Consider the following 9,997-nt stretch of genomic DNA (forward strand, 5'->3'; position numbering starts at 1 on the left):
GTACATGTAAAGTAACACATTTTACCACCATGTGAGCTTCTTGGTTGAAGCTGTTAGTAAGTGTGCTTTATTTTGCCCATTTGATTCACAGTATGAAATGGTGTCTCCATATTTTTGAGATGGAAGTTTGCAAGCTATGGTGTAGAACCATGCCTTGCTTGAAAGCATTTCCTTTATTTGAGAGGTGAAATGAGTGACCAGCATTAAAATGCAACCGCTTAGAGATCATGCCTACAGGTAGAATATTAGAGCACACAAAACGTAGCTTGTTCAGACCTATATATAGACTATGAACGATGCTCTTAGGATTCAGATCGAGGTCACTTGTTTCACATTTCAGTTGGTCAATTTCTGTATTTCATTTAATCAGCTAAATTGATCGGTATTGCCACTGGTAATCCACATGCACAGTGGGCTGCTAGCAATAGGCAGTGGAAACCAATCCACGCATAGTTCTTTCTGCCAGTTCATTTTGCTGTACTCTGCCGTACTGTATTTAAGAAAACGCGTACTAGTCGACAAATCGGTTTAAGTTTGCTAGTTTAAAAATGCGTACGGATTGTAGGAGGTGAAACGCCACTGAATCTGTAAAATTGCAGCTGGACTTAAGTCAGAGCACCCACGTACATTACACCTATTCTACGTAACCAAAGTGCGGTTACAATTACCCCTTGGAGGTTTCAGCATACAGTAGCTGAAAATGCTGCTAAACTGTTGTCCACTGCTGATAGGGCATACCATGCCTCTCATCTGTCCCTGATTATTCAGGCACACCCCTGGTTTTGGCTCAAATATTAGCTCTGCCCCCCTTAATCCCAACAAAACCTAATGACCTTTGGAGAAAAGTGGTGAGTTGCACTTAATTAAAAATAATTTGAGTTAGACTTTACAATGCATATTAATTCACATTATCTTCTGTCGATGTGTAAAGGTGAAAGTACAAATATTTAAAAAAAAATGTCCTTGATTATTTCTGGATTGTCCCTGTCTCTCCCTAATTGGTTGAGAGCCATGGGACATACTCCGCTGTTCTATAACTCGCCGCTCAAAGGGTATACTAGCAGCTGATGCGCTGTTCTATATCCCAGTGCTGAAAATGCATAGTACAACACGGGTGCGCTGTTCTACATCCAAGTGCTGATTTTTTTCCTTTCTTACGACTCAAGACATAATGTCCTGACACTAAAATGATGGCACCTAATGCAAGTCCACTGGTATGATTGCTGGTCTCTGTTTGCCGGCGTTAAATATATTCGCCTAATTCCAGTTTGATTATCGCAACAGTTACAGCTTAGTTGAATTTATTATTATGTTCATTAGGAGATAAACTAAGGACTATCAATACACATGTTGAGCCTTCCGAAAAATTTGTTTGAAAGGAAACGAAAATAGATTATGAGTTCCAGAAATCATACAGTATGATGCCATGCTGTGCACTGCTTACTTGATCAAACACTAGCTGTCCTGTTTTCTTTGTATTTATAGGTCTTTGTTGATCTGCTGAAAATGTATAGTATTGTGTCGCTTTCTACCACCCCCTACATCATGATTTTGACACTAAAGTTTCTTAATCCAGGCTGCTTTACTGGTTTTTTTGCAGTCTTTGTGACAACTGGCTGCAGCAGAAAACTGTACATTGTGCAAAATATTGCGAATATATATGTATAATTTATATATATATATATATATCATTTTTATATATTATTTTTTAATCGAATTATTTTTTCTCTCAAAGTACATTGCACTTGCGTTAAGGTTGCAAAGCTTGTGGATATGGGGACGCCTCATACACTGCAATTCAGTGAACTAATTTTCTCTACTCTGACAACGTTAGTATAAGAGTCCAGGTTTAATGAGAAATCTGGATCACAAAGGATATTATTGCAGCTCCCTGGCGATTGGCTGCATCTGCATGACATCACCTTCCCCGGGCGCCTCAGTACGCCTTCGGTGCACGAAAAAAGTCTGATCTTGGTAAATCGGAGACGCATTTGGTGTGCTTTGCTTGTTGGTAAATGCCTTGAAGAAAATGTGAACTCAACTCGTGGACCGTTCTCGACTAAAATGGTTCTTCAGTGTGGAGAGCACGCCAAACTTAAGAAAATACCCTTGTCTGTCGAAGCTGAACCAAAGCAAGCTTTGGAAAAAGGAAGGTGCACATAGAAAAAAAAAAAGATGACAGATTTGATGGAATGGTACTATATTTTAACGTGCGTTCTTAAAAACAAGACTATACGCAGGCGATGCAACATGGATTTTAATAATGCAAGAGATGAGGGGAACTTGACTGGTAAGTTTTAGTCTGTTATATGCATTACTGAATGTTGACGTTGAACTTCTACAAGGACCGTCTGGTCAGCTGGTTAAGAGCCCGATCTGTATAATAATTGATGCCGGTTGTCTTGCAGAGTTACACCTGAGGTCTGCTGTTCCCACAAGTTCTCTTTATTCTTTCTCCAAAAATGTTGCATAACTTTTCAACCGTGCTTAGGACTACCGATAAGGGGCAATGGTAAACCTAAGATATAGCTCCAATGACACGGAATATCCTACTTTAATACATTTCCTACCTGGGTACATTTGACATGCTCTACTTTTCGGGATGATAGTAAGTAACTTGAAGAACGCCGAGAAGTGCGGTCTTATAGTGCACCTAAAACCTCAGCGAAAGTAACTGTTCTACTAAGATTAAGTCCAGACTTTTGTCAACAAGGAGTAGCCGGCGATGACTCTGGTAAGAGTGACCCTGCGAGTAGTCCCAAACTATTTTGCTTTTCTTTTGTGATTTCCATCATTTGAATTCAGAACAAAATCTCTGCGTTTTACTAATGTTACAACTCTGTACTGAACGTAGAAAATTATTTGAGTAGCTTTCACTGGATCACTTAGATTGGAGCTGGACTTTACTACAGTGTGATTTTTTAGCTTCAGACGATCTAGTAAGCTACTAAGACTGACTCTCATACATAAGCACGCACTTTATATACTTGGGTGTGTGTATATATATATATATATATATATATATATATATATATATATTACTGTCTTGTCTCTAATTATATCTAATTATATATCCACGCAGATGTGAGTGGATGTGTAGATACGTGGCACACACACACGCTACAGGAAGGTAGGTATACCTGTGAGTAGAGAAAGACACACACACACCCTGTGTGCATTTACACATCATTACATAGTACCACACATTAAATTTCATACTTAGCCAGTGGACCTTGGCTTAAACAAGGGTTTAGCATACTTTTAGTAGTAAGTGATCCTTTTGGCAACGTTTCACTAAAACAATTGTGGTACTTTCCTTGGTATGACATTTCCATGATAAAGGGTAGATAACTGTACAGTTATCCACCTTTAAAGGCTTCAGTTAATGACAGAAAGTAAGATATAGATTTCAAAGGGGGAGAGATTTATAATGCCTTCACCAAACAACTGCTTCACTTCTCATTAGTTGTAATAAGATTGTGAATCTATTGCAAGATGATATATGGTTGTTTTCTCATTTGTTAAATATGAAGGGGTCTGCTTTCATTTTGTAAGCAATGCTGCAGATTGAAGTAGTTTTGTATCTTTTCGGTAGAATTCAAATGTGCCCTTAAAAGTAGTACAAATAAAATAATTACTCACTGCATACACATGCTAGAGCTTCACTTACTACTTTTAACTTTGAGTGTCCCAATTTAATATATAATAACTGTAAGATATTCTGCATCCTCTGTCACAAAAAAAAAGAAAAATGCACAAATAACATATCTTAGTGCATATTTACTGTAAAATAAGGCAGCATAAAGACTACTTACCCAGCTGGTATTAACAGACCCGTCTCTCAAACTTTAAACTTGCACAATAAATGTACTGCCTGTGTACAGCAGAAAAGATGCTTCCTATATTTCATTGTTTTTAGAAGTTGTTGATATCAAGTAAAATGTAATTTGATCTTACAAAATGTGCATATATTACAGATGCACAGGGCACACACAAATGTGCTGCACATTAACATCCACACACAAAACACACATCCCTTGTCCTCCATGACGCACAATGCTAGAGTGCATTTTGTAACCATAATATCAAACACATGTTGCAAGAGAAATTCTCCTATGGAATTAAATGTTTCTGAAACTATTTTTTAAGTTAGTTAAAAACTTTCAAATTCTGTTGATACTTTGTTGGTGATAATTGTAACAAGTTTAGTACCTTTAGTTCGTACTGCGTCTGCACTTGGACATAGTGGCCAGTTGCATTCTTCCTATTGATCTTGCCGTTTCATGCAATGTGTGTGTGTGTGTGTGTGTGTGTGTGTAGGAGCTGAAAACATTTTTTGACAAGACCTTGGGAACCACACTGAAACTTGTTTAAAGATAAGTTGTATATCCAATGTCCTTCAGTTAGTGAGCATGAAACATTCCATAATACAAACAATGGTGTGGAGTTCAGGCAATAGTAACTTTAATTTTTATTTAATATCATTGTTAACTCTAATAACAGCTAGTGTCTGCAATAAATGAAAAAAATATCAATTTAATGATTGGTATGCAGGCATATATCTGTTAATGGGTTTATCATGGTATTTTTATTTTTGTATGAAAATAAATACTCTGCAAATAGGACCATGTGCTGAAGATCACTGTTAATAAGGTAATGGTAATAATAAGTGAAATGCTTATAACACAGGTTTTCATTTAGTGACATCAGAATGTAATAGTATGAAATGTATATAGCAGTTAATGGAGATAAAGTAGAGAAATGTCTAAGGAAGCAAAGTAGGTATAGAAAGATCTAAAGGGTAAGGGTATAGAAAGATCTAAAGGGTAAGGGGACTTGAAGTATGTTGAGATGAAAAATGACAGATATTTTGCTAGATGAATACAATTTGGGACTAAAGGAATGAAATGTAACTGCTTGGGAAGAGTTCAAATAATTTAGATGTACAGATATACTGAAAAGTTTATATAACAATTTGAGCAGAAATTTTATAGCAAAAGACAAATGGGAGAATGACGTACTAGCTGTACAAAAGCATGCTTAAACAGATGGTGTAAGCATTTAGTAGATTGTTCAGCAAGAAGCTTCCTTTCAACCAGTTTTCATTATTTATTTAGTATTGTGCTTTGCAGAAATGACTGGTAAACAATGCATTGATAAGGTTCATCCAAGCTCATATACGAGAGGGAATAGAGTTTTAATTATCAGACTTTTAGTGTGATCTCCGATAGGGAGAAGAATGTGGTCCTCTTCTTTGGGTGCTGATTGAAATCTTCAGGTGCTTAATGTGTTTGACACCCAAAGTAATAATCCCCAACACTGGTTTCTGCTTTCAGGATCCAGGTTAGTAAGGTACTGTTGACTGATGGCTTCATTTTGTCTCAAAATTTTGTAAAAAAACAAATCAGGAGTAGGCCCCTTACACAAACTTAATTTGAGATGCATGTGTTTACCTAAAAAAAACTTATGCATGACCATTCATTCTTGGTGCATATATTTTTTATGAGTATGTATGTGTGTGTATGGGAGCTGGTATGGACAAGGCATTCTTGACAAACTTACTGACAAAACATGCTTTACTTAAAGACAAAATCCATATGTTAAATTCCCTTCTTTGTAAAAAGCGAGTATGAAGCATTCCATAAGAAAGTAACTATTATTTGTGTTACTTTATTACAGCCAATGTTCAGGGGCAGCATTTGGCATTCACAGTTTTTCTTTTCAAGATATGAATTCAGTCCATTATTTTTGAAGATGGTGAAACAAAACAAAAAAAAACTTTAAAAAAGCACAAGTGTTTTCTTAAATGGAGTTAATCACATGTACCCTTTCTCAGAATACAAATCAATACAGCTTAGATGGAAAAAAAATCAGTAAAGATATTTCAAACACAAGTCTTAAAGTGTAAGGTTTCTTTAGTTGCCATGCTCTCCACTTTACTCATAATTTTTCATGTTTTAGAAATAGATTTCATTAAAAACTAGTCTACTTTTACAAGCAACATCCATGAAAGTGAATTTAGTCTCATGTCAATTTGCACAGTGTATTAAACATTGTTTCAGAAATGTCCATTTTCTCAAAAGCATAGTAATAGTGACATTTTAGTACAATAACTGCATACCGTAGACATAGTTTGCAATGACTTTTATATCTTTGAAAGACCATTTTCTCCTGCTTTAACTCAGCTTAAGAGGAACTATATTTCAAAACAGACCTTTTGAACAATGTATCATCTTTATATCCAAAATACTGCCTGGGGCAGTTTACTCAACATGTTAACTAAAGCTTTAGCCTACTTCCAGAATTATGGTTCTAGGATATAATGGATTGAAATACCCTTTAGTAGTACAATGACAACATATATTAAGGAAATCAAAAGCAGCTTTGATGGCTAAACTAGAGTCATACTTGAAGTACGGAATCAGTGAAAACTAGATAATGCAGAATATTCTGTGCATGTAGAACTACAATAATTTAATCCTTGTTTTTCACAAATTGTTTATGAAGTTTTGTTCACTATTATAGTAAGTATAAACGTAATCCAGTTTTCCATGGAAAAATAAATAAGATGGTGACTGAAGTTTTATTTAGGAATGCAGAAGTCATTCATAGAATTTAATGTAAGCTCTAGGCGACTTATCTTCCATGGAAGCTGTTTAGTTTCAGTACAATGTATTTGTGCAGCTGACCATCTAAATTGATTTGCTTGTATATTTCTGTTAATTAACTGTACATTGTTTTTAAAGTATATGGACTTCAGTCATTCTAACTAATCACAGCCCAGGATATGGCTTTCATGTATTAGATAATAAGCAAAATGAAATTAGTGAAACATAATGAAATTGCTTCCTTTTCAAGCAAAATGTCAGAAATGAAAAATGCCATGCACCAGTAAAGAAATCTTACCATATGTAGTATCTAGAAAATAATTCTGTTAATGTATTTCTACTGAAAAAAATAAGCAGGTTGAATGCTTATCTTTGATGTGACATACAAGCCAGATAGAAAAGATTAAGCACATTCATAATTGTTTATATTAAAGGGTATGTACACTAGTAATAGGTGGTCATAAGTGAGCTGAAGCACAAGGTGATCCAGTGTGGTTCTATACTAAAATGCAGGCTTCCAATAGTCTGATCAGCTAAAGATCACTTTCAAGATCAGATTTAAATATATTTACTTCATGGCCACTCATTCAAAAAGACATTTATTCTTAGTGGGCTTATCGGGTTAACAAATGAAATGGAATTCAAAATAAAAAAGTAGGGCACTGTGGATAATGTATACAAAGTCTAAGTATCCATTAAGTGCTGCACAGAGCCAGAGGATGTTCTTGCCAGAATATTTGTACCTTTTCTGTACTTCAGTGATCGTTATCGACCTTGTATACCCAATGCATGTTCATGTAATGTACAGTAAAAGCAACAGATGTAATTAAAAATTACTGCACAAGGCAAATACTGAAGTTCAAGATCCAACAATGGAAAACAAAGTAACTGCAATATCAAATGTTAGCAGTGACTGAAAGAAAATATATGATGGGAGTTGCACACCTCAGTTTTATTGAATTGGCATCTTTTGAGATTTGTAGAACATGGGGGGTTGTTTCTTGCTGACACATTCAAAAGATTTTCATTGTTTTGTAGGTGCAAGATGTGAATCAATGTTTTTTTTTAATGAAGGGGTGATGGCATTAAAATAGTAGGGTCTGTGATTCTTCAATGCACCTTTTTCTAGTAGTCAGTGATGTGGAAGGCAGTCTCCTACCAATCTGAAAAGGATAGAGGTAGTAAAATGTGACAGTTAAAGGGCACTAGAACACTGATGTATGGTTAGGTCAACATGAGAAAATTGGGTATTAGTTTTTATAGATGGATCTGCTCAGACTACAGAATTTAGGTATATGTGTAAGATTAATTGAAATATTTTTTCAGATGAAATTTTCAGTAGAGTAACTCTTATTTTTTCATCTTGTCCTAGAGCTGGCTGCATTAATTTGGAATGCATAGGAACTTTGTCTCTTGTGCAAATTTCTAGATGAAATCAAAACACCTGCAACACTTAAATAAATGCAGAGATGTAGTACTGGTCTGCTAAAAGGTCACAAGACTTAAGTGAAGATAAGCATCCAGGAATGTAAAATTCAAAATCCATTTACCAAAGAATCTTAGAGGTTTTAGCCACTTTAAGCAGAACATTTCTACACTGTGCAGTTTTAGATGCTTTGCCAGTTTGGGTTTTATAGGGAACATCTCTGTTTCAAAATTTCTGTTTCATGTTCTTTTCCTTAAACAGTTGTACTCTGCCACCTAAAATTACATATTACAGCTGTGAGATTCAAATACCATTAAGTGGTTTCTGTGTATAAAACACACACAAGATATAATGTGATATGAGCTTTTCTTTTAGAATTCTCGACCATGCAGATAGTAGGGGTTAAAATAAAAGTGCCACATGGCAAGCCAGAAGGCATCTTTCAATCATTTGATAACTAGATGTTGCCTGGCAGAATGACTGATAGCAAAGTCTTTTCTTTCTAAAACATCATGGGTTGACTAGCTAAATGAATTAATCAGAAGAATTTGCATAAATAGATTAAGCTGGCTGTGCTGAACATAGAATATGCCAAGGTCTTGAAGGGCTTCTGAAATGAATATCTTGCTGAGAACATGACACTGGTTGGCACTTACAAAAATGTTTTCACTGTAAACCTAGTAATAGTGCAGTGTTAACACATGCCCCCTGTCATCTAATACCTGTCTACAAAGAAGCATACTTATTCTGGGTAAATAGCTAAAGGAATAGATATACAAACAAATACATATTCTGATTTTGCAAGATCTTCTCCTATTAGCACTGTTCTTTTCATTTATTTTTGGAAACCCACTAGGTCTAAACTGTTTTGCAAGTCCTAAATTCATTAAAATCAGAATCCCAAATGTGCAATAAATGAAGACAATCCATGTTGCACATATTGGTCATTTTTAATCCATTTTAGTTTATCCCTTAGCCCCACCCACAGTGCTCTTAGGGGGTCACTGAAAGTGTTGCATTTTGGGCAAGGATTATGATCTACAAAGAGCTGAATACAATATCTATATAATAGTCTACATTGTACACTGTAATGAATGCATTTGATGGTTGTAAATTGTTTAGTTGTTCTCCACCTCCACATACAATGTTCTGTGAAGGCCATTGGAAAGTTTTGCATTCATGTGCATTGATCCTATCTAGTGATATATAGGGAGGAAAATAAATGTGTTTATCTAGTAATACATAACAGACTTCTCTAAATTGTGATATTTTATTGCCGAGAGACAACTTTAAGATTTCATCAAACAAAGCTATAACTATGACCGTCTTATTGTTGCCATTAACTGTACATAGTGTATGAAACTGTGCAAAACATTATTCACAATTTAGGGCTCACTTTACCATGTGGTCCATTTTTGCTGTCGTTTGTGACAGCGTACTGAATTGCTGCAATGTATGTACCTGGTCTATATTACCTAATTGAAACGGCTAAACATCAAACCCTGTTTCATCGACCATTAAACATCAAACTGCCATTTAAGCGAATGGCCAAATAAGAGACCCCCCCAGGGAAAAAAATTGCTTGGCCAACCAGAAATAACACACTACCGCAAACATTGCAAAGTGGGGGGGTGTGCCCCCCACACGCTCACAAACTAAATATGCCAACCCAAAGATCACACTATAGTGGGGAAAAAGGGCAAATTCATGACAGCTAAGCATTTTTTTTCCTTAGGAAAAAAAAACACTGAATTGGCTGTTCACATAAATGGTAGTTTGGTGTTTAGTGTTAAATGTTTAGCCATTTCAATTAGGTAATGTATATCACTGTGTACCATGGTCTGATGCATTATTGATACTAAGTAGCATCTGTGGCATCAGCACTGAGCATCTGCAATGGTATCAACCACTTTACATTAGAATGCATTTGCATCATCCATCTGTGTTTGCGACTCATAATGCA

General features: G+C 35.6%; 1 protein-coding gene across 1 annotated transcript in view; it reads left to right on the forward strand.

Moving 5' to 3' along the window:
- Positions 1-1,955: 1,955 nt before the first annotated feature.
- Positions 1,956-9,997, forward strand: part of CHRM4 (cholinergic receptor muscarinic 4) — a 1,937,157-nt gene continuing 1,929,115 nt past the window's right edge. The window contains exon 1 of the mRNA XM_044082625.1: positions 1,956-2,290. The gene's annotated coding sequence lies outside the window, so the exon portion shown is untranslated. The remainder of the gene's footprint in view (positions 2,291-9,997) is intronic.

The sequence above is a fragment of the Protopterus annectens genome, chromosome 9.part0, assembly GCF_019279795.1.
Source record: "Protopterus annectens isolate FY-2018-M chromosome 9.part0, PAN1.0, whole genome shotgun sequence".
Taxonomy (NCBI): domain Eukaryota; kingdom Metazoa; phylum Chordata; order Ceratodontiformes; family Protopteridae; genus Protopterus; species Protopterus annectens.